Raw genomic sequence first — 27500 nt, forward strand, 5'->3', positions numbered from 1 at the left:
AGATAGTTTTGAATATCAAATTCACTTATTTGTGTGCATTTAGTAACTCATGTACTTGTGGCCAACCATTTATCTCTTTCATAAATTAAACACTTATTAATAACATTAAATGGCTAAGTAATTATGTTTTAGTAGAAATTGAAAATAAAATATTTTATTTCAGGACAGCTCACACTATTCCCTATCATGTTTTAGACTCTCGGTTTTGTTAGTAGTGGTTTGATGTCTTTGGAGCTGATCATTGCATTTCTTTAGTTACATTTGCTAGCCTACTCCCAGCCTGTGCCAAAATGGGAGCTTTGGAATAGGGTATGGACATCCATCAAAGCATAAAAGATAGAGGAATTTTGTCAGATGTAGTTGCAACTGCACAAAATGGATTTGTTGAGAAGGCTTTAGAAAATTTCAAGCAAATGCAATCGGCAGGTGTAAAGCCAAATTCCATGACCATTGCTACTATCCTCCCTACCTATGCCAAAATGGGAGATTTGGAACAGGGTATGGACATTCATCGAAGCATAAAGGATAGAGAAATTTTGTCTGATGTTGTAGTTGTAATTGCCTTGGTAGACATGTATGCAAAATGTGGAAGCATAGACAAGACACGTGAGTTATTTGATAGAAAGCCTGAAAGAAATGTTGTCTCGTGGACTACAAAAATTGCTAGATATGCACAAAATGGATTTGTCGAACAGGCTTTAGACAATTTCAAACAAATGAAATTGGAAGGCATAAAGCCAAATTCCACAACCTTTTCCAGCATCGTCCCTGCCTATGCAAAAATGGGAGCTTTGGAATAGGGTATGGACATCCATCAAAGCATAATGGATAGAGGAACTTTGTTAGGTGTTTTACTTGCAAATGCCTTGCTTGACATGACTGAAAAATGTGGAAACATGGACAAGGCTCGTGAATTGTTTGATACGATGCCGCAAAGAGATGTGATCTCATGTGAACAATCAACACGCGCGTATATGGGAGGAAGGGATTGCTGATACAAAATTGAATGCTCTCTCCTCAATCATAGTTCTATGGTTTTACGAGATTAAACTAGGACAATTAACCACCACATGTATATTTTTTGCAACATGAAATTAAAAACTAGGGCAATTTGAATCTACCTCCTGTGTGGGATTGCCTTCGACGCGGGTTTGATGTTCTTGGGGGTTGAAGTCGCCATGGACGCCTATGCGGGATTGCAATTCACAAATGAATTCCCCGCCTCCTTTTTTATTTTTGTAATAGCCGCTATCGTCAGAATTACGACAAACTCGAGCACTTTTTTGAAAAAAAGAAAATTCTCATTGCTAATTCCTTCTTCGTCGAAACCAAATGGGTAATTTCCGTCGGAATTATGATGAATGCGGGCATTGTTTAAAAAAAAAATCAAATTTGGCCACAATATACCTTCTCCATCGGAAACCTCAGTCAAAAATCTAGTCCAAATGTATTAGTGAACAAAGATGTATAATATTCAATCATAACTCCCTATTCCATCATTCAATATAGATTCCATTGTCCTTCTCTTCCTTGATGAATGATGGCTCTCAGATATTGTGTTGCTAACCTGCAAATGGCACAAAGATTCGAAGTTCGTGATTTTTTCATGATTGTTGAAAATAGAGAATTGATGCTGAATTTATAGATTTTTGGAGAGGATTAAATGAGAGGTTGAACTCAAGTGAGCTCACATGTTGATTGATAGTTGATTGTTGATTGGGAGGTGGAACTGAATAGATTGAATAGATAAATGAGTTAACTGATTGAGAAAAAAGATGAAAAAGAATGATTGGAGGATATTTGAGAAAATGATTTAATTAATCATCATCATCATCATCATCATCATCATCATCATCATCATCATCATCATCATCATCATCATCACCATCACCATCACCATCAACATCACCATCACCACCATCACCATCACCATCAACATCACCATCACCATCACCATCACCATCACCATCACCATCACCATCACCATCACCATCACCATCACCATCACCCTCACCGTCATCATCATCATCATCATCATCATCATCATCATCATCATCATCATCATCATCATCATTATCATCATCATCATCATCATCGTCATCTTCTTCTTCTTCATCGTCATTGAGAAACTGTTGATCGTGATCATCATCCACTTCATCTTCTACTTCCATCACATTATACTTTATTGACCTTCCTCTTGGATCATGTCTAACAACAAATGACCAACCCGGTTTATGTGGAACCTCTGAGTAAAATACTTGCTCACATTGGCTTGGAAGAACATAGGGCTCATCCCCAACTGGTTCAAATGACCTTGTATTTAGCACTATAAAACCATTATCATGTTCAATAATAGTTCTATCAGGATCATTTTTATTCAATCGTAGCCTGTACCATTTGACGACAAACAAAACTAATTTGAAGGAATTAAAGTCACACTCAAGTATATCATCCAAAATGCCATAGTATTGATTTTGAGACTGTTGAGGATGAATGTCATTTCTCGATGAAACATTTGTCAGCTCAAAGACTGCAGTGATGCCAGAATCACAAGTTTTCTTCGTGTCATCCAACTTTTTTATGCGAAATTTATGACCATTGCAGCACATAGCATTGTGGTGTTTGACCTGCGATATGCCAAACATGTAAAATTCATTGTATTGTGAGTTGATAAACATATGGGTGATTAATAAATTTATACGTACCTGTTTATCTCTTAAACCATATGCTAAATCAATTTCCCTTTGCATAACATTGGAATCTCCATTACGATGTGCTTCTTTAACCAATGAAGCCACACCTTCCCATGTTAACGTGCGTCTATAATGTTGACAACGTTCAATCCATACCATCATCCAATCAAGATTTTTTGCAATATACAAATGTAGTGCATCCCACTCTCGACCAACTGTACAAAAAATAAATAGATGTCTTACAATCGATTTATTTTGAAGATTAAGAATTGATTAACTACAATAACATCTTATAATTACCTCTCACTTTCCTCAATCTACCTTTCCCCATCAAGTACTCCCCTTCAAATTTGTTAATGGTGTTGGGATCCCAAATGCGATCCATGTGGATCTTTGTTGCAAACTTAGGAAGATATTCAGAAATGTACACCATATTCTGGTATACCATATATCCCTCCACCATAGAACCCTTAGGATGTGCTCTTTGTCGAACCAAAGCCTTCAAAAATTTCAAGTGCCTCTCAACCATCCACATTGACCTAATGTGTACAAGTCCACACAAGTCAATCTCCTCAACTTGGTGTATGAGGTAGTGTTCTTGTGCATTGAAAAAAGCTGGAGGTAGACACTTTTGCATTTCACACATTAAATGAGGAATTTTTCTCTTCCAATATTTTATATCGTCTTTATGGATTTCTTTACATGACAACCACCTACAAGGTATTCAAGACGCAAAAAAATATATTACATAAGAAGTAAAACAAATCGCAAATATAATATCTATACAATGAACTAAACAAATATCACTACTTACCTCATGTATTTTCCAAGATCATATATGACTTGCTTGACATTATTGTCGAAGTCGTCTGGGAGAGATCAAGGTAGAACGTACTGCAACAATTATAAAATTATCTTTTCATTTTTTTGTAACATAATGATAAGTACATGTACGTGCAGTACTTAAATACATACTAAAAACACAAGAACATGAATTACCTTAATGAAGGTATGCCAATCATGCGTTTTCATCCCTGGGCCAAATTCACTTTTCTTTGATATGAGATTGTTTATGTTTGCAGCAAATCCTATGGGAAATCTAATTTTTCATATGATTTCTTTTATAGCATTGCTTTGCTGGTCCGTTAATAACCAAGGAAGCTCACTTATATTAATTTGGTCTCCATGGCTATTTGATTGAATGACATTTATCATTGCATGATTGGAATCCTGAATGTCACTACATATTTTGACAATTTTTTCTTTGTCACGCCTTCCATCCAATAGTTTCCATACTGTCTCTATTATATTCTTTCCAATATGCATACTATCAAACAAATGAACAATTTGTAACTGCTCGTAGTAGGGCAACCTACTAAATTGTTGGGGATAACTTTTTATTCCCTTAGGAAGGTGGTCATTTATGCCTTCATGACCTTGATGATCATCAATCACATCATTAGTAAACAAAACAAAATAGAAAAGATGCTTTATGACAAACCAATAGATGGAATGGCATTACCTTGACGATTAATTCTATTATATTCCAACTTCCACAGGTGAGGTGTCATTCTTCGTGGCTTTGATGTATTCTCTTCTTTCCCATTGAAAGATGTTTTTCAGTATTTCGATACTTATGATTTTTGTGGAGAAAGTGCCTATACTCATCAAACACCTTCTTTCCTAAACTTTTTGAATGACGAGATTTCATCTTTGGACCACAAACAGGACATGCAAATTTTCCCTTTGTTTGAAGACCTACAAGATAATGTATAATTGGATTAAATATGATAATTTTTGAATTATAATATTCATGCACAACTTAAACACTATAACATACCACAAAAATGTGTTAGCCCCGGGGCATCGTGTATTGTCCATAGAAGCATCGCATGGAATTGAAATTGTCTTTGTCCTATTGGTCTAGAGACATCATACATAGTGACACCATTATATAGCTCCAACAACTTGTCGATAAGAGGCTTGATATATACATTCATATCTTTAACTTGGTACTTACCTAATCGAATGAACAAAAACATTACACAATTATTATGACCATTTTACTGCAATATTTATAATTAAATTTAGAACTATATTTAAATGATAAAATACCTGGAACAATCATTGCCAACATTATATGCTCCCTCTTTATTGACATCCATGGAGGAATGTTATTGTTGATAACAAAAATAGGCCACACTGAGTAAACAAATCTCATCTCTCCAATTGGATTGACACCGTCCGCTGCCAATGAAAACCTGAGATTACGAGGTTCTTCTTTAAAGTGTGGCCATTTTTCCTCTATGTCCATAAATGCTAAACCATCCACAAACATTAGAATAATGTCATCTTGACTTCTATTGCATGCATGGTAATCCATAAATTGTGCCAAGCTAGTGCACTTGAATAATCGTTTCATACGTGGAATAATGGGAATATAGTGAAGAACCTTGTGAGGAACCCTTTTTGTTATTTGATCTGTTCGATATCTAGTGATATGACATTCAGGGCATTCAGTTCAAAATTCATGTTGTTTGTGATATATAATATGATCATTGGGACAAGCATCTATTGCTTGATACTCCATTCCAATATCTTTCATAACAACAGATAATTCTTGGTATGAGCGAGGTAGAATATTTGATGGTGGTAACAAAAACTCACCTATCAATCTACAGTGAAAAAATATAATTTTTTATAATAAAGAATATTAATGGTACAACATGATTCACAGTTTATTATGACATATATGACATACCTTAACATACATGACATTTTTATGTTGGATAAACCATTCATAACCTTCAAGTTCACCAACAACAATACAACGGAGAGAAGAGTTGCTTGTGAGCCTTCGTAAAGGGCCTCAGATGCCTTCTCAAGTAGAGGGACATCATGAACAACATCAAGATCATCTTCACCATCATGATCAGCTGGGTGAGTACTAAATGAGTCATGGATCAATGTATTTGTACCATCATCTTCAATTGTGTTTTCTGGCTCATGATCGTCATCTTCTATGGGATCATTATCTTCATCTTCGATAGTCACACCTCCATGTTCGTCCACTTCAAAAACCATATTCTCAGGGTTGTGTTGATCCATACCATGTGCTCCGGGGTGCTCGACCTATATAAAATTGATAAACATAAATAAACCGTGATCATGATCTCATCATCACGTAATTTATTATGTAAATAAATTGTCGCCACAATATAATGAAAAAATTACCAGTGGATGATAATCATGTCCACCTTCAATGTGACCATGCAGCCTACAATGTTTCTTCATTGTTTTGATTAGAAGTCTTCTAGTCTTTAACCCCTTACAAATTTTGCATGGACAATAACATTTTCCATCACCTTTTCTTTTCAAGTTAGACCACAATCTAGCAATTGTCTCCTTATTTTGTTGTTCATTGATATTGTCTGACATGGTCTTTCTTCATAGGCAAGAAAATAGAAATTGTCATCATTGAACAGAGCATCTTATTGAATTTAGATTTCTAGTTTGCTTATGGTACATCACACAACATGGAAAACAAGAAATACTCAATAAATAATAGGATTCATTGATCTAGTATTATCACAATCTACACTTGGCCTTCAATATTTTCTCCTCCTAACACTGTTTATCCATTACCTGTCAAGTACAGAACTCTAAAACCTGTGGCTATTAAAATACATAAGACAACATTGTAGCGTCTTATAATCATCTGTTATAAAACCAAAGCACTTGGGAGTGATTCTTTTGTTTGTCACAGTCCAGGAAAACGGTGTCCACTAGAGCCTTGAATAACTGACTAGAAAGATTTTTAATTCCTTTTCTTTTTCCTTTTGATTTTTTCACTGTCACTTCCATCCTCCGAGTCAGATGCCCTCGACCTTTTCTTTCTTCTTATTTTTTCATACTCATAGTCATGCTTTGAATTATTTTTCTTTCTTGGTGAGTCCTTACTGCTCTCACTGTCAGTTTCACTCTCAAAATCTTAGTCTGATGTATCAGAATCTGACGAACCTGATGAACTAGAAGAATCATCATTAGAGGTAGATTCATCTGACACAGGAATAGACTTTTTCTGCTGCATTACAAGCCTTGGCATATTCTTCAAATACTCACGTAAACTCTCAGTGATACCACCAAGACCAATAGAAGTAAAGAAATTGATAGAAAACCATGAATTTTTGGGATTATCCTTTGGAGAAATTGAATCAAAAGACTCTTGCATTGTTGGATCGTTCAACCTTTCATTACGCAACAATATACCAAGCTACTTTGCCAGCTCCTGCAAGAGAAGCTTGGTATAAAAATATGGGAAGAGGAAGTAGTATCTTCCTCTGTTAGACGTATATAAGCAAGACAATGCCATGGAAGAGCATTTGTGCCAAGTAAGTGGGCCAAAAAATTTGCAACATTACATAGTTTATTTGTTTCCAGTCTGTGTATCATAGAATACTGTTGTACAAAACACTTATCAAAAAATTCCTCATAAATTTTATTGATCATACAAAATCTTTGCCCAAGAAGACCATAATAACGAAGGTATGTTCTCTCTTGACCAGGTTCAAGCTTGATCTTTAGTAGCTTATAACCAGCTTCCTCAAAATCAACACTTGACATGATTGTCAAATAAATTGAACATCTTAAATTGACCAAGTTTGTCTTTGTCTCATCCTGTATCCTATATTCTCAGTGCTTCCTCACCTTCCTCTTCATCATCATCATCATCATCATCATCATCATCATCATCATCTGAATCATCACCTGAATCATTCTCCCCTTCTGCTTCATCTGAAGAAGCATCTCCAAGGATATCTTTCTTTAGTTTTTCATAGGTTGCCTCATGCTCTAAGAAATCAGGATCTGGCTTGAAAACATCCAAACCAGCTTCTTGATCAAGTTCATCTTCTAGGAAAACTTCATGTGTTAACTGATTTGGACGCACAGCCGGATGACCCTCGAACTTAGCTTTGCGAATTGCAAAAAGGCCTTCAATTAAAAACTGTACTCGTTTGTCAATTTCCCCCTCATGGAGAATAACTCTAAATCTTTCAAAAATCCCATAGAGACCTTTGGGTGAAAGGTCTGGCAACAAAGAACCACATTCTTTCATGAACCCAACAACAACCTCTACACTGTCATCTGTGGGGTTCTCTAGTAAAAGGGTGAGAAGTTCCAAGGCAATGATCTCATGTGCAACTTGTTGATTCACTAAATGAGCTATGAATTTGGCTGCTGCTATCAACATATGCTTGTCATTGCGTTTGTATGCCCTCTTAAGCTGCAAAATAATTCTTCGCAAAAGCAGATTGCCAACTTTAGGAAATTTTGTATTTACCACAACAACCGTAGCAAAAACATCTGTAAATCCAGGGGATGCCATTTGGGATTTCATACAAGACCTACAAAATAGACCCCTCCCACGGATGAGATTCTCTGCAAACAACTCTGGAATGATGTTCTTGATGTTAGATGCATTTACCTTGTTTACTAACCCATTGATACTCTTCCGAAGGGCATCCCATGTCATGTGTTGGTATTCCACATTGCTCTTGTCTTCCACATCTTTCATCATTTGAGCTAGCTTAAATGGGGGAATGTAAACACCCCCACTTCTTCCAACACCCTTCTCAGCTCCTCTTACAACACCTTCGCCATTCCCATTCTGAGATGGAGTAGACACAACACTAGAAGTTTTCACTTCCACTGCCTCTCTGTCCCTCTTGTTTCTAGAAGCCCCTTTACCACTTAATTCATGCTTATTTCTGTACATAAACCCATCAGGAAGCATGAATTTTTTCATATAAGATCGCCCAAATATTTTACAGTTATTTTTCATCAAGATTTCCTCAGGAGCTGGTAGATCCTGCTTCCATACTTTAATTTTGTTTTCTCAAAGGACAATCCTAAAAATCCATGCATTGCAAACAACTTTTCACACCTTTGTTGGTTGTGGTGGCATCACAGAGAGTTTACATCAATAAATGAAGAACATGCCAATGCTTTTAATGCAGCAGTAGAAGTCTATCTCTTATTCAATATCTCTAGTGAAACCCTCATGATCTTTTGTTGCAGTAGAATTTGTTATATTCTAGAAAGGGTCTTGTCCTTTTTTGATGTGATATTCATCTACCTCAAGAAATAACTGTTCTTTTCTCCAACAAGAAGTGGAACTAAATGAAGATCTAGCACCATGAAATTAATCCTCAAAAGGATTACTATAGTTAGTTTTGGTAGATAATGATCTGGGTAAAATACTAATGTGGCTTTAGGAAACATTATGTACTAGCTGAACATACTCTAACAACTTTGGTGCAACGTGCTACATCCAATTAAGTCTCCATCGATATCTCTATTGTGTTTATGGATTGGGATTCAATGTACTCTTTTTATACACAAATTTTACTTTCAACTAAGGAGGTTTGTATGTACTTACTTGTCTTTCGATTGTATTCCTATTTCAAGAATTTCTTCTATCAACAAATCGTTTGTTGTAAGTTGTACAAGTGGAAGCTTGAACATGCCTTCCATGCTAGCCTTGTTGATACATTCAACACCATCTTGTGCAACAAATCTTTAGAACTCCACTATTTCATTGAAGAGTGAGTAGTAGGGACAATCTAGGACACTTACAGAGGTTTTGCAAGAGAGATAAATAGACCTAAATATTATGGCTTAATAATGATCAATAGGTAAACAGATAAGAAACTCTCAATATCAAAATGACTTTCTCAATTGTCTTTACTAGAAATGGATAGATCTGCTAATAATGGCTTTATGACTGTATGTCAACTTTAGACTCAATCCAAGAAAAGCTAGAACTAATATGCAATATCTAGATTTATGATCTCTATAATATAACAATCCCATAATTATGTTTCCACGCATCTATACCACAACACAAACATCTTGCTAGTGTTCAGCCATAGCAATTGATATCCTAATTATAGAATGTGAAACATGCACATAACTATGAATAAAGATTAAGAAAAACAAAGAAAGATGCTTATTGCAAACATAAATGACTAATGGACAAGAATTGAATTCATTGTAGATAGTTTTGAATATCAAATTCACTTATTTGTGTGCATTTAGTAACTCATGTACTTGTGGCCAACCATTTATCTCTTTCATAAATTAAACACTTATTAATAACATTAAATAGCTGAGTAATTATGTTTTAGTTGAAATTGAAAATTAAATATTTTATTTTAGGACAGCTCACACTATTCCCTATCATATTTTAGACTCTCGGTTTTGTTAGTAGTGGTTTGATGTCTTTGGAGCTGATCATTGCATTTCTTTAGTTACGTTTGCCAGCATACTCCCAGCCTATGCCAAAATGGGGGCTTTGGAACAGGGTATGGACATCCATCAAAGCATAAAAGATAGAGGAATTTTGTTAGATGTAGTTGCAACTGCACAAAATGGATTTGTTGCGAAGGCTTTAGAAACTTTCAAGCAAATGCAATTGGCAGGTGTAAAACCAAATTCCATGACCATTGCTACTATCCTCCCCACCTGTGCCAAAATGGGAGATTTGGAACAAGGTATGGACATTCATCGAAGCATAAAGGATAGAAAATTTTTGTCAGATGTTGTAGTTGTAATTGCCCTGGTAGACATGTATGCAAAATGTGGAAGCATAGACAAGGCACGTGAACTATTTTATAGAATGCCTAAAAGAAATGTTGTCTCATGGACTGCAATGATTTCAAGATATGGACAAAATGGATTTGTCGAAAAGGCTTTAGACACTTTCAATCAAATGAAATTGGAAGGCATAAAGCCAAATTCCACAACCTTTGCTAGCATCCTCCCTGCCTATGCAAAAATGGGAGCTTTGGAACAGGGTATGGACATCCATCAAAGCATAACGGATAGAGGAATTTTGTTAGGTGTTGTACTTGCAAATGGCCTGCTTGACATGAATGCAAAATGTGGAAACATGGACAAGGCTTGTGAATTGTTTGATATGATGCCGCAAAGAGATGTGATCTCATGTGAACAATCAACACGCGCGTATACAAGAGGAAGGGATTGCTGATACAAAATTGAACGCTCACTCCTCAATCACAGTTCTATGGTTTTACAAGATTAAACTAGGACAATTAACCACCACATGTATATTTTTTGCAACATGAAATTAAAAACTAGGGAAATTTGAATCTACCTCCTGCGCGGGATTGCCTTTGACGAGGGTTTGAAGTCACCACGGATGCCTATGCAGGATTGCAATTCACAAATGAATTCCCTGCTTCTTTTTTTATTTTGTAATGGTCACTGTCATTGGAATTATGATGAACTCGAGCACTTTTTTGAAAAAAAGAAAATTCTCATTGCTAATGCCTTCTTCGTCGAAACCAAATGGGAAATTTCCGTCGGAATTATGATGAATGCGGGCATTTTTTCAGAAAAAATCAAATTTGGCCACAATATACGTTCTCCGTCGGAAACCTTAGTCAAAAATCTAGTCCAAATGTATTAGTGTTGCTAGAACTCATAATTTCACCAATAAGTTTCATTTTGTTGAGTATATTTCACTTAGAAGTAGGGGCAAAAAGTGAGAACAATTTGAACATAGCCACAAATTGGCGACACAAAGGACAAGTTGGATGTAGTAAATGTGTATTTGAATTTAGATAATATTCATTTTAAATCAAACAATGTTCATTTAGAAGGCGGGAAGTAGACCTCACAGAAACCTGCAACTTCAAGCCCTTATCAAGATTTACAGTCAAAGAGGACTGAGGAACAATACTTAATCAAGTATTTAGAAAAACTCTTGTCCCCTCCATTTAACTATTATTCTCATTCTATTTTAACTTAGTAATGTCGACCATAGAAAGCACTATTACGTTTGTGAAAATAATTAGTAAACTAGGGTGAAGAACACATTAAGAACCATCATTTGATCTGTAACCAAGAGCTAGTGAACAATGATTACAATTTACAATATCTAACAATACCAATAGAAGAACACTAGAAAAAATGCCCATGAGTGAGTATGGAGATATCAAATAGAGGAAAAGAAACTATCACAACAACATAATATATTAGAAAACTATAATTTTTTTTTACATAAGTACTGTCATAAGGGGGCAGCTCCCATATGTTCAAAAACAGAAAACAAGTACATAGATATTAAGAGGGGGGGCACCACAGGAACACAAGGGGGATCATTGATAAGAGGGGGGACATAGGGGTGATCAGTGATACAAATAACCAGTCCCCTTTCCAATCACTTTCAACCTTTCTATGATCTCTATAGGTAACAAATCGCCATTAGCATTCATAAAGGCCTCAAACTCATCCAAGTTGTATTTCTGGCCTACCCCAACTTTTAATAACTTCCATTCTTTTGCCATTTTGGTCTTTGTGTCTTCTGCATTAAAATAAAAAAACCAAGCATGATCTTTGATTGGGGCACAATCTCAAGGGTCTCTAGCACAGTCTTCACACCTTGAGCATTCTCCTCCTTCACCGTGTGATGCATAATACCATAGGAATCAAGGGCATATCCCAAAATCTAGATGATGGGGGAGAACAAGTTTTCATAAACAATTCCATCATGTACATTCTCATTAGCCCAAAAATTTGTCCATAAGATGTTTATCACAAAAATCTTCTCCTCATCGTTCCCTTTGTCGAATAGGCAGGCAATCTTCTCCTTTGGGGATTCTCTGAGATTGTTCGTGCATACACACAAACACTTAACACCAAATGAATTTGTCATTTTTTGTACACAGTCTTGATGAAGGAATCACTGCTTTATAGCCTTCATATCCTAACGATAGAAACAAATCTCAAAACAAATCTTTTTGGGATTTGTTTCTAAAATTATTGCCCAAATCTTCAATTTTCTGAAATCATTATCATTTTGTTGAAAAGGATAAGACCCTTTCATCCATCTACCACATGTTATGTTCAAAATTGCATTTTGTACCTTTGACTGCAAAAATAGATACGATTGGATAATTCAATCAATTACTTTTTCGTTATGACAGAAAATCAACTCATCGAGCTCTAATGTAATCTTTGTTTTATCCTTTATGTGGCCTCACAGATGGCATACTCTGCCACCAAAATAGAGATTTGTAATCTTACAGAATGCAATTCCAATTCCATGTGAAGCTATGTCATTTTGTCCAAGTAACAAATATTGATTTACACTTATATGAAACTAAAAGATCTCACAAATCATGCCTCGGTAACCCCAATTGACAAGGAAAAGAAACAATTCCTTGGGGCAACTGCCAAGGAAAACAAACACCTTCATTGGCTCTCAGTTTTCCTATTTCTAAATTAACCCCTTCATGTGTAAATTTGTCTTTCTTTTTTCATTTAGTTATGGATGCACTAGGATGAAAATACATATCATTTCATAGCAATATTATAACCAGACTTCTGAATTTTTTATTATAATTTTATCCATTACTTAACCAATTGATAGGTACACATGGAAAATAATGCATATGGATCCAATAGTAGATATGGAATATGTAATTGTTATCGGTGAAGAAAATTTTGTTGCTGGCACAGTCAGTTGTCGAAAAGGTTGTACACTTGCTGACATCCATAATGAAATTGTGGATGATGAACTCATTGAATATCCTTTCGATTTTATCAGTGGGCTTGGGCATCCTTTAAATATAAAGCAAGAACTAAAAAGGAAAGCTACAACAACACTTATAGGAAATGAAGATGAAAGATAGCCAGACTGCTCAGGAGAATATTGATTTGAGGGAAGCGGCAAAAGCTATGATGCTTTTGGTTCAGGATGTAGAAGAAACCATGAAGAATTTCTAATTGTTGTCTTTTGCTAGGCTTGAGGCCAATTTCTTCCTGGCATTTTGCTGTCCTTTCCTTTGTTGCTGGTCTTTTTGCTGGTATTTTGCTGCTGTTGTATTTTGTTGCTATATTGAATATCTTTCTCATGTATTTGGGTTTCGGGTCCCTTAAAACCTATTTTTAATTAATCAAAAACACTTATAGGAATTAAGAGGAAACATGACATAGTGTATGTTGGTATGCTTGCATCAAATATAGATGAAAGTACACCAAACCCTCAACACAATAGATAGAGTGAGGAGGTAGGTGTGCATAAATATCCCAAGAGTTGGAGATGGCTCCGAGTCAATAGAACAAACCATAGTTGTGGATTTTGATGTATTGGTATCTTGGAATCAGAAAGTGAATAGTTTAATGGAAGAATTTGTCAATGAGAAACTTACTCTCAAAGTATATGTGTGGGGGAAAAAGCGAGACTAGGTTAACATGCCCTAATCCTACCTCTTGTCACACATTACGGAATACGAAAGAGCCTAGAGGTATCGCACAATTGGCTACTTCTTTTTGTGAAAGAGAGAGCCACGGGCTACCTATTAGGGTTTCTATTCCTTTGTTGCGATTGAAAGGTAAGATTATGCAAGTCCAATTGCTAACCCTAGAATGTAAGTATGAACTAATAACAAGATTGTAGAATTGAACTTAAACAATGGAAAGCTGTAAATACCAAGATAAAACAAAAATGCAAATGCATACCCAGAGTCAAAATCTGAGTGGAAATGTTCGGGACGGGGGCCCGGGCGCCACTGTCCTGATTCTGCACCTGAAACTGCACCAAAAACTGCTGTTTTGCACTCTGGAAAACTGTCTGAAATCCTGTCTATCAGGAGGACCAGGGCGCCCAGCGCCTCTGTCCTAGGGACCAGGGCACCTAGCACCCCTGTCCTGACAAGACCAGGGCACCCCACGCCCCTGTCCTGGTATTCTGCTTTGCAATTTGGTGTGGAGTGCTGTCTCGACCTACTTTTTCCGGATCTGCAACCTGTGGCGTCGTCTGAGTCTCGAAACCTGCACTTATATCTGAAAAAGGTGTTTGGGTGGCTATATAGGGTTTTGCCTTAGTCAAACCCCCGCTTCGGTGATTTCCACCTCCACGAATAGCCAAGTTGTATTGTAAAAGTAATGTGTGTGCAGACCTTGTGTGTGTGCAAGATCTAAAATGCAAGTAAGCAAACTAGAGCAACCTAGAAAGTAAACCCTAATTGCTTGTAAATGATAGTGTAAATGCTCTAAATCAAGATGCAAAGTGATCTAAAGCATGAATAAATGAGATGTTGAAGCTTATGCAAAGACATGAAAACAACATGAAATCATACCCAACCCTCAAGGGAGGGGTACAAGCCAATCTTCAGTCGGTAATCTCCTATTGTTCTTCAATGTCTTCCAAGCCCTAAATGGATGAATGGAATTGATAAATGCTTGATAGAGGGATGTTGTAAGTTGTTGAAGTCTTCAAAGATCTGCTCTTGCACTGCATATGAGGTTCCTGAAAACCAAGTTCCGATCCCTTCAAATGAAGAAAGAGAGCTCTTATGTATGAAACCCTAGGTCGCAATTTCGTCTTTTGGCCGACCTAGAGATTGAATATCCCGCCAATTTCTTGGGGTTAAGCTTTATTTTATGATTGGATCGTGCTCCTAAAATTTTGGGAAAAATGTTCGGGATCGTGTGCACTCTAGGCGCCATGGTCCCGGCAACTTTTCACCAAATTTTCAGGGCCGTCAGATATGATGATTTTAGAGAGAATCCCGAAGTTATAGGTGATTTCGAGATGTTTTGACCCCCGAAATCAAGCCCCCAAGTTCAAAATAGGACTTAATTAGGGTTTTCGATTAGATGATGCATTGGAGGAATCACATGAAAAGGGGCACACTTTAATGAAAGGGCCCGACTTTATGATGTGAAGGATGATGAAATAGGACCTTAGACCTAATTAATTTGATTAATTAAGTGCTAAAGGGGAAATGTAATGCAAAATGCAACTGCGCCAAGGCGGGTGCTAAACTAGGTGTTAAATTGTACTGCTTTAGCAAGTGCGTACAATTTATGACGTTACAGTATATTCACAAAAGGGAGAACCTAAAATAAAGATTCATTTTGAAAGTTGTGGCATAGATTATGGAATAAGGGAAGTATCCATGGCAACATGAACAATTCATAACTTTAGAAACAATCATATAAAAGAAATGTCCCATCAACATCATATTTTAATGGAGGGAAATTGTGAAAATCATTCAAGTAGCATTGAAAAGCAGGGAACAGTGGTTAGAGAGCGATTTGATATTGATCAAGCAATTAAACTTCTAGATGATTTCAACAAGATACAAGAGCCTAATTTGTTCAAGGTGGTGGAAGCAAAACTTGTAAGCTATGAGGATAAGAAAAAAGTAAGAGTGGAATGTACATGATGTAATAAGTGGTTTTGTTTGGTGCTAGCAAGTGGTAATATTGCCAGTTCTCTAAATGAACACATGAAATCAAAGAAGCACACCATTAATATAGATGAGGATTCACATGATACAATTGTTGTAAGGAGTGGCATAGATGAGACACCCAAGAAGCCTACCAATGATAAGTCCCAACAAAGTTTGACTAGGTTCTTGGTTCCATCATCACCATCTATATTACATAGGGGCTCTACAAGTACAAATCCTTCTACTTTAGGTGTGTTAACTACCCAAGTTCAAACTTATTTTGAATATGATCTTATTGTAATTTGTACATTTTTTGTTTTATCATCTTATTAAAGATCATTCATCACCATTGATGTTGTAATGTTGGGGGCATTGGTATTCCCATATTAATAGAAATGGAGAGAGATTAGACACAAATGTCCTAATGGAAGATTAAAGGGGTGGAAAATTATGGGCCATAGAGAAGCATACCAAGATGATGCTATGTTATGAGGGTAATGAATATTTTATTCATGGCACATATAGGCATATTTATTGCAAGATGGATTTTGAGACAGGGATCCCATTTGAATAATTGACATGCAACTTTTGTAAGATGATTCTAGAACATGATGAGTTTAACATGCATTTATATCGTGAATCAAAATATGCCACTAAAAAAATGGGAGGGATGTAGGGAGAGGGAGAAGACTAGGCTATTTGAATCAAAATGAACTCAGAATAGCTACTAGGGTTTCAAATGCTAGCCAAAGATCAACAATGCGATCTCTTTGGTGTGAAAAGATAAAGGTTGCTATACTCTCTGTTAGTATGAGATCCCTAAAGGAGAATTTGTTTGAATTGATTGAAAGGAAGGATGCCTTCAGGTTTTATGAGGATGTGAGTGAGGCACGTAAACAAGGAAAATTACAAGGTAAAGATGTAGTTTGGGATTTTTTCAAGGATATTTTTCACAACTTGATGCATCCAAAGGTAGGGAGAAGGTATCATACATCCACTAAATCCCTTTATGAGAATTAAGTTATGGGGAGTTCCTAGATTACATAGCTTTATTAGCTTGAATCTGTACAATCCTTCAATTTCTACAATTTTGAGGCAAGTTAGAAAGTCATTGGCATACATCCCGGGGGAGCACAACTACATTTTTGAGGTAGTAAGAAATATGCTTATATTATAAAACTAAACATGGTATAGATGGTCCAATTCCTATCTACCTTACTAAAGATGAAACTGTTATGAGAAATTATGTTAGGTGGATAGAAAAAAGTGATACATTGGTGGGTTTTTGTGGTAATAAAGAAGAACATCAATGACAATCACATTTCTTGGTGATAGTTGGTGAGGAAGTTACAGGCTATGATATCATAATAGATTCTCTTAAGAACAATGTTATTGGCCACTATGCACATGTTATTATTACAAACCCTCTACATGAAAAACTTCCTCATTTGGTTGTGGTTTATCATCCAACATGCAATAGGTTCAATGCAAATTTTGTTCGTCAACAATGGGAAAGAATAGAATTTTTGTGGAAGAAACACGTGGAAAATAATTTGGGACCTATTGTTGGTCATTCCTAAGATGTGGATAGTAGAAGAAGACAACTTATGTTGATGGAATATTGTTTAGCAAAAGGTATTCGATATAAAATTCCTTGGGAAGGGTGGAGACTAAGTGGGTTGTCCAATGGTTGCAACATAACAAGAGTGCATGACCAGGACTACATCCACAACAACAAAAGCTAGTGAATCCTTTATTTAGCGGTCGACAAGATTTGATTTTAGGAGAAGAACTGATAAGTTTTAATCATGTTATGATGGTTTATAAATTTTTTAAAGTGGATGATAACAAGCTTAAAAGTGAATATATAGAGTGGATAGATCGACAAAATTGGGTTCTGCACAATGAATTGCTTTGAGGCATGTTTAGAGTTGTTTGAAAGAGATGAGAAGCACATTCAATGGAAGGGTAGAGAGGACACTAGGTACAAAGATATATCTAATGATTGTTGTTGACCACATTAACATTTTCATGTCTCAGAGTTTGACTCTTTGGGAAAGAATGCGAAATGCTTCACGAGTTCATCATTTCTTCACGTTATGGTTATGTTGCCTACGAAAAGAATCTAATAATAATGTCAACATAAATTTCATCAGCAGAGAGGCATATCAAGACATCAAAATTTCTTAACACTTTGTAATTTTGTTGTTGAGATTGTTTCGATATCAATACTCTCATATGCCATGTGTTTTGCACTTGACTAGGTCAGATGTATGTGACAACTTATTTAGTAGAAAGAGCCTATGATTTCATCAACTTGCTTCACGCCATTGGAACCCTTCATAGAGTTGCAAAAGAAGAATCAAATCCCCAAGGGCTTCATTTTAATAAATCTCATAAGAAGCAAGAAAGTATTATCCCAACCATAAATCCTCAAGGGCTTCATTTAATAAATCTCATATGATTTTAAGAAACTCCCTAGGAAAAGGTGTAAAATCCTAGCGAATCTTTCATTATTTTGGGGGAAAATAATTTTTTTTGGTGATCTTTTTTAATAAGGAAAAATATTAAATTTTGTTAGCGAATTTTTCTCAATTGCGTAAGAATTGTATGAAAATTAAGGTGAATTTTTCATTCTTTTTGGGAAAAAAAATAATTTTACTGGATGATATTTTTCTATTGCGTGATTTTTTTTGAAAACTTAAGGTGAATATTTCATTATTTTTGGGGGAAAATACTAATTGCATTGGTTATTTTTTTCATATTATATGAAAAATGTAGAAAAATTAAGGCGAATCTTTCATTATTTTGGGGGAAAAATAATAATTACATTGGCAAATGTTTTTCAATCACATAAAAATTGTAGAATAATTAAGACAAATCTTCCATTACTTATTGGAGAAAAAAACTAATATAGCAAACACATCACATCTTAGCTATAAGTGTCATGCATATCCATATGAAATCTTTTAGAAAGTTGCTTTTTTCGCACGTATGAAATCTTGATCGAAGATTATCTGCTATCCTTTTTGCATAGAAAACATTGTGCCTGACAAAGGAAGAAAAATACGGATGATAGCACACATTTAATATTCAATGAGAAGCTACCAATATTACTCTGTGTTAAGGTCCGTGATTCATGTATAGGTGTCGGGACTATTGGAATGAAAGCTTGCTTGTGGTATATTTTATATCAAAAAATGACAGAAAAGTACATATCACACATATTAATATAGTATGTGGAATAATCCAAAGTATAGACCTGACAATTAGTTGTCGCCACTTCACAAATCGAGAAATAGGGTCATTATTCACATGCAGCATTTTAGAATGTAGAAGATAGAAGTTATATTATTCACATGCTGCATTTCAGAATGTAGAAGATAGACATATTTCTAGAGATAAGTTTTTAGGAAGTGTTGTTGCCTTGCTTGCAGAGGTTTTAAAGTGAAGTGCATAGAAGGTGCAGCTGAATTCTGGCATAAGGAGATATGGCTGAAGGTTTAGAGATGCCATGAAGTAAAGAAGATTGATGACTTACCTTGTAGCCAGTGAGATTTTAAAATAGCCAAAGGTACCCAGAGGGATTTTAAAAGGCTTGAGTGCAACTACAAGCTTTGACTGTAGTTGCAAATAATTCTGATCTCTCTGCCAACTGCCATTTTCCCCTTATAATGGGTAGAATGTAGAGAGAAAGTTGGGTGAAGACACGAGAGATGTAGTTTTGGAGTCAAGCATCCCTGCTTGATCAAAACTCTCAAAGTTCTTCCCTACCAGGAAATGCAATGAGAATCTTGTTTCCTGGTATCCTCTGCATCAATAACCACAAATGCGTGATAGTGGCATAGCTCATAAGGTAGTTCACATTCATGGAAGCTTTCTATGTCTCGACACCAAATCTTTCATGTATATTGGCCTGGTGGTTTTACAACATCATATACATGCAATACATGTTATACATTCTTGTAAATGGTTGGTAGCTTGTTGCATTCCTTATAATTATAAAAGGAATACCAAGTCTATAAAGAAGGATTCTAAATTTTTCTTATCTTTGAGTAGAGTGGAAATAGGGATTTGTCTTGTCTATTTGTGTAGGGTGGTGTCATGGTGAAAGAAATTAGAGTGTACACTTTCTCTCAATAGTTTTTCAATTACTTAATGAATAGACTATTGTATTGTTGCTAAGATTGTCTCCATTTGTACTTTCAAATGTTACATGAATGATGAATCATAATATTAAGGATATTTTGTTTTGTCTTGGCAATTTCCTTATCATCGTGTGATCCCTTTCAATGTGTTAACGTTAGACATTAATGCTCGAGTGGTTCACTCATTTGAAATGATCTTCTGCTTAGGTTTACATTCTTGATCTCAAATTTGACTTTGTATCCTAGACATAAGCACTGGTTTGTTGAAGCTATTCACTATTTTTTTGGAAAATAACCCATATAGAAAACATGCCATGGTCGCTATAACTTGTATCAAAAATTAGAAAAATAAAAAAAGAAGATACACATATTATTAATATATTCCACACAAGGCAACTTATGGTAAGTGTGTATTTAATGAGACATTTATGATGAAGTCGATCAAATTCCTTTAAACTGGGCATTAGGTTATTATCGTATTTCCACATTACATGTTTGAGTTGGAAACACAAAGGTGGGAGTGATGGACATACCAATTATGATTAGGGCAACAAAACAATAAATAGTGTTTGTAGGTGAAGTCATTGATAAATGGATAAGGGGGGTCTTAATGAATGACCACCCATGCATAATGCATGTGGTCAAGACAGTACTAGGGTTGGAATTTTTGATGGCATATTAGAGGCATAAGGTCAGTTCGGACATTCTAGCCTTTTTTTTTGCCATGGTGTTATATATGAGGGTTTCCAAGGAGTGGGTAAAAAAACTCACCCAGATGTTGTTCAAGCATGCATATTTGTGCAACATTGATGCGGTGATCGACAATGTGGATAAGAACCTCCTCATTCCCTTCCCACAAAAATATTACATTGGGGGGGTTTCTAAATTTCCGATTGTGCAAACATAAGATGCCCAGTTGCTGCAAGGACAAAGGAGTGATATACCATGTAGTGTCAATTTCCTCCTGTATGTAGCCAAACTCAAGGAACCTGAGGATGATGATTGGAATTGGGACTACCTGATCATTGAAGGGTTGCTAGATGAAGTTGAAAATGATGAGGCAGGTGCGGTTGAGATTGTAGGGGCACTGCAACTGGGGAGCGAAGAGGAATGGGATGACAAACGTGATGTGTAGGAAATTGCAGCAGGCGAAGCTCATGCTAACTGTGGACAAGACTACCCTCTCATCTTACAAGCCAAGAAAGTTGGGCAAGACAAAATGAAGGAGGAACGTGAAGCAGAAATGCAGGCTCAAAATATCTCCTAGTCTTGAAGTATGGTATAGCTGCTTCATTTTGTTTTGACTTTTGTATTGTGGGTTATGGGCTGTTAATTTTTTTGTTAAGTACTTGTGACATCATTTTTGTCACTACTAGACATACGATGTAGTGTGATCATTGGAAACATTGCCGAGAATATATTTTTGGCTACAAGCCAAATACTATCTTTATTTTTAATGTTATCTTAATATAATGGGTGTTGACCCTACCCAACTATTAAACTATCATATGCAAGTTATTTCATGATAATATCATTTCTAGAAATTTTTGATGTCTGGTTTGCTTCATTTTGGAAGTTGGTAAAGTTGTATTTGTATGAGATGGGTTTCAATTTTTTTTTTTTATTGGCTTTTGCCCTACTGCATTGTTAAACCGATATAGGTTATAGATAGGGTTTCAAAATAAAACTTAAAAGCGATTTACTCTGCAACTTTGTTAGTGTAGACGATCAATTAGGCTCATGAAATTGAAAGACAAAAATCAATGATTAATGTAACAAATGCAACTATAGCCCACATAGAAAACCCTAGAGCATAAACCCTTACAATGGTAAATTCAAATTACAAGCACATGTACCAGTTTAATATCTTTAGTTTTATTTATTTTTAGTTGCCATTGTTTATCAAAACCTTTGGCACTACGAAGTTAGCTTCTTCGAGTGCTTATGGCTAACTCTATAATCGCGTGAAGATCCTTGTCATTGATCTTACAAAAGACAACCATACATTATCACACTTAGGAGATGAACATGTTGGACCCATGTCATAGCCATGTTACATGGCTTTCTACATGCCATTCATTTAGTGTTCTAAGTGTATGTAATTACTATTGGTAGGGCTCATGCGGGCGGAGTTGCAGAGTTAGTTTAGGCGAGCAACTTTGATTAATTGCTCAATGATTTGGGTTGTCAGATAAACAAGAGGTGACAACTCAATACTGTGGCTTACGAGGAGGATAGATTGGGCCAACCCTTTCTAATGTGTCCATTGACCTCCAACATGCAGAATCTTATTGGTCCACTTAATAAGAGACTAGCGTCAGCAAGGCCCATGCGCCATGTGTGCAGGAAGGGTTGCAGAGTTAAGGTGAATGAGCATCTTGATATAACTACGTAGTCTCGCGGTGATCTATTTATAATATTTCTACTTTTGAATTTTTTTAATATTTTTAATTAATAATTTTTAATTTATTAGTCATAATAATATTTAACATTTAATTTTTAACAATATTTGTCTAGTGTTGTGGTCTAATATTTATAATTTAGTATTATTTATATTTTAATATAAACTTATAAAATATAAATAAATAATACCATTGAGGACAATCAAGTTATATCAATTTTTTATTGTAAATTCACTTACATTTATTTTAGAAATTGAAATATTTTTTTTTTGCTCTATAATAATATATTATTTTATTCATATTCAAAGAGAAAAACATCTTAGAAGAAGTAAACTTTCTAGAAGAGTCCCAAAAAGTCCCAAAAACACCCAAAAAACTAAGCCAAACATCCACCCATCAACCACAGTACCACTACATATGAAAACACCCTATCCGCCATTATTGAGTTATTGCAAAAAAATTGCTCACAATATCATCATTGATTTAACCCATAAAAACTAACCCATTGACTAGTACCATACAAAAAATGACAAGTTTCAGATACAAGGATAAACCCCACATACACATAGAACAACAAACTAAATAAACTGAGTCTATAACATAAATTATATGTTTCCACGAGAGGTGCCCATTTCACTACCATCTGTTTGCATCTCTACAACCTTCCTCTTCCTTAGTCGTAGCACCCTACGCCCCACCCCTTCTACTTCAACCTTTGCCAATTCAATTACTACCTCCAATTCCTTAATTTGCACCAAGATTTTTAAGGCCTCCCAACCGTGCTTGGCTTCGACTTTGCGATGAACTTGACACAACCCTTGTGGCCACTGAACAAAAGAGATTAAATTTCCACCTTTGTCCTGCTCACCATCTTTCAAGCCTTCTCGAATATTGAAGCCTTCACTGGGAACCACCCATTTGAGGAAGGAATCCATTCCCTCCAATAAATCCTTATGAACATTCAATTCCATAACCCGCCTCACCATATCTTCCAGCACCCTCACATCCAACCCCCATGCCGTGATCAAAAAATAAATGTCCATTCTTGTTTTGTATCTATGTTTCACGAAGTCAAATGCATTGCCTAGAATGAGGAGCACACATTTCACCAATAATTCATCATTAAAGAGGAACAGTCCCCTTAGTCATCTTTTATTTATGTTCTCGTAGAAAGGACACAATTGTTTTCTTGTCTACAAGAGAAAATTAGCCTCCATTGCTTCATTGCATTATCAAGGGGATACTTTTTCACTAAAAATTGAAGTGTCTCCAATACCTCACAATTCAACATCATCAAAAAGAGCTAAAAAAATGGAACTCAACGCAACTTGAACAGGGTCAAAAGGAGTCCATACGTTTGAGTTATGACCAGTCAAAGTTTGGTCAAACTGGGCACAAAGGCCAGTCAAAAAAGACAAAAATTTCATCACCTCCAAATTGGTCAAAGTCAGCATCATCACAAAGATCTCATCGCCACAATTCCAATGACATTCATTTCGTTGAAAACGGAGCTCGTACGCCAAAGATATGTCTGGTCAAAGTTGAGAGTTGACTTTGTCGACCAAGCTTGCAATAATGATGTTAGCATGATGATATGGCATACAAGACCAATCAGATACTGACACGTGGTAGGTTGTACAATGACATAGCAATAATCTAGCATCCAACGGTGACATGTAGCTTGCGATTGTGTAAAAAAAGAGTACCACGTGGACCAATTATGTGATGACACATGGCACCTCGCTGACACCATTTTGTGAACTGTTTAAGTATTTTAGGGGATTTGACCCCCTAACCTCCTCCACAACCACCAGGCTCACCGTCGAGGCACACAAATGTCTCTTCATTATGAATGGGCGGTAGTTTGCTTTCTTATGTTAATGTTTTAAATATAGTTTTGAATGGTGGTTGAAAATATAAAATTGTCGTTGCGCTATTAAGATCTTTTAATGTTTTTAACGGTGAGTGTTTTATTTAAACACTATGTCAACCCGAAGTCATAATAAATTAACCATTATGGTTAAAACTAATTCCCAAAAAATGAATGATGCCAAACAAAAAAATGGGTTGTACGAAATAATGAAGGGGTTAATTTGTTAATAGGGGGTTATGTTATTAATTATGATGTTAAACCCAATATAGCACATTTTTATGTATAAAAGGAGGGTGTAGGTGTTTGATTTTTCATCCAATTGATGTGAAGGGGAGAACATTCAGAAGACTTTGATGTCATTTCTGCACTTCAGAGTAATGTTATGTCATCGTGCTTGAAGGGAATGGTCTTATCACAATTGTAATTCTGATTTTTGGAGCATAATCGGATCGTTCACTCTGTTGGAGAGGGACCCAAAGATGTAGCTATTTGATGAACTCTGTTATCAAATGTGTTTAATCTTTTATCTTCTCTCTCTCTCTCTCTATTCATCATCTTTAATATGCTATGTTCATTAAAGCATTTTTTTTACGTTAATTCATATATTAAGCTTTGAATTCTTTATTGTATTCATTAAGCATTCTTAAAAGCAATCATCTTAGATCTTAAATCATATCACCGCATACATAGTTTCACCACCCTACACCTCAATTTGAAGCTTCACCAACACGACACTTCCCTACTTCACAAACTCAACTTTTAATCATCGCAAAACAGATTGAAGAAGTCGCAGGGAGGAAGGACAAGCAATAGCATTAAAAGAAACATCCATCCACTGCAAAAATGGTCTTAAATGCCATTATAGGCTCTCAATACCCCGCCACCAAATATCACATCACCTCATCTGTCATTGCACTTAATATGCACTAGCAATGAATACCTCAAAAAAGCTTTATTCGGTGTCTAAAAAATCTTAAAGTTCTTCTAAGGCAAGTTGCCTAAAATCCCCAATCCTAAATTCACCAATAAATTATGAATTTAATTTTTATTATATTTAATTATTTATAAATTTATTCATTATTTAAATTTAAATATTAGGTTAATTCATTCAGATATATATGATAATTTTATAGTATTAAACTACATTTAAATTTTATCTTTATAATTTTCTTTTTCAATTTTTGGTATATTTCAGTTTTTTTAATAATTTATTTAATTTGGTTGTACAACGTGAATGATGCATTCTTGATTTTTATCAAATAAAACTAGTGATATCTTGCTCATATTTGAACTTTCAAATATAGTTAAAGGTTTTTATTATAATTTATAAATTGAAGTGATAAAATATGAAAGTTGCTACTTTTAATTTTTATTATATTTAATTGTTTCTAAATTTATTAATTACTTAGATTTAAATACTATATTAATTTATTCACTTGTTTATAGACTACATTAGATTTTATCTTTAATTTACTATTGGCAAGGTGTAGGTGCTAGTTAACTATAAGTCTATAATTAATTAATGAATCAATCTAATGATTGTTGGATGATCACGGATCAACAACATAAGTTCAATTTTGAGCCGAAGTTCTGAAGAACAAAGGTTTCTTCAAAAAGTCCGTAGAATACAGACATGCGTGAGCATTGTCTAATTTTTATAAATTGTACACTTAATTAACTCTAAGTCTATACTTAATTAATTTGAATCAAATTAATGACCGTTGAATGATCGCAGATCAATGACATAAGCTCTATTTCGGGTCGAAGTTGTGAAGGACACAAGTTTCTTCAAAAAGTTGTCGAAATATAGACACTTGTGAGCACTATCAAGAATGAAAGGTTTTAATAAATGAATGATTTAATGTTTTTAATAAAAGAAAGAAAGAAAAATAAATTAATTTTAACCACAGTTTTTCCCTTTGAGGAAGCTATGTTGCTCTTGAAATTAAGGGAGATTGAACTTTGGAGTAACCAATTAACTAGGGAGATTCAAGAATTAGAATCTAGATTATAGGGATGCAACAAAGTCTGTCTGCACCAGTCTGTTTCTTCATCGTTTCAAATTCAAATTTTTGGGTAAGTTCTTGAGAGAAATATAGAACACCTACATCCCACATTTTTAATTTTTTCAACCTTGCAGCTTAGATTGTAGAATTAGGGAACCAAGCGATGGGCACTGACGGTTTACATTTTCAAGCTTGTCTACCATCAGTATCAGTGATGGGGAAAGCGAAAGAGATACAAAAAATAGACTATGCCCAACTGGTTAAAACCCCAGGTTTCACTAATAAAGTCCATGATATTTATTATCTTGTAATCCATGGTAGGCTAACCACACAACTTAGATTTTCATGTGAGAATAAGGCCATTGGGGGCATGCCCGACAAGGCATGAACGATTGTGTATAATAAAATAGTAGGCTAAAACATAAATAAAACTGTAGCATGGGATGTTGGATTGGGACGCATGATGCTACCTGAGGTTTTCTCTTTCCTGAAAATTGTCATGGTTTGCACCCAAAATTATGATGAAAATAGATGAGCAATTGTTAATAAAAATATTCAAAAGGAAATTTTGTCCATTACCAAGGAAGAATTTAAAATTTTGTTGGACTCAAGGCTTGGAGCATGAGATTTTGGACACTCAAACGCCCATATTGACCTAGAAAAGCTTGCCTATGATTATGAAGCAATCGATGAAGAGGGGAGAAATAATTATCTCAAAGCGATAACAATGGATGGTAAACAATTGGATCAAAATCATAAGCCTCCTTATAAAGGAGATATTTTTGTGCCATGGGTTCAAGATACTATTGCCATGCTAAAATTTTGCTTGGGATTGGAAAATAATATGGAAGTGGGTGCAAGCCTTCTTGCAATGGTATTTAATATCCATTGTGTTAATCAACCTATTAGTTATAGTTTTGTTGAGCACATTGTTCAATCCATGCATGAACAATTTGTAAAGATTAAAAGAGGTTCCTCTAAGAAATTTAGGTTTACAACCTACGCATGTCATCTTCTTCTATTGAAATATAGTGGAACGTTCGAGTCCAGCAAGCTTCAGATTCAGGTGTATAAGGATGATCAGGCGAGAATAGTGCGTCCAATATATGCATG

At 35.4% G+C, this 27500-nt stretch overlaps 1 pseudogene; it reads right to left on the reverse strand.

The window, feature by feature from the left end:
* Positions 1–6636: 6636 nt before the first annotated feature.
* On the reverse strand, positions 6637–8313 carry LOC131874771 (uncharacterized; annotated as a pseudogene).
* Between the last annotated feature and the right edge of the window lie 19187 nt (positions 8314–27500).

The sequence above is a fragment of the Cryptomeria japonica genome, chromosome 4 (assembly GCF_030272615.1).
Source record: "Cryptomeria japonica chromosome 4, Sugi_1.0, whole genome shotgun sequence".
Lineage (NCBI taxonomy): Eukaryota > Viridiplantae > Streptophyta > Pinopsida > Cupressales > Cupressaceae > Cryptomeria > Cryptomeria japonica.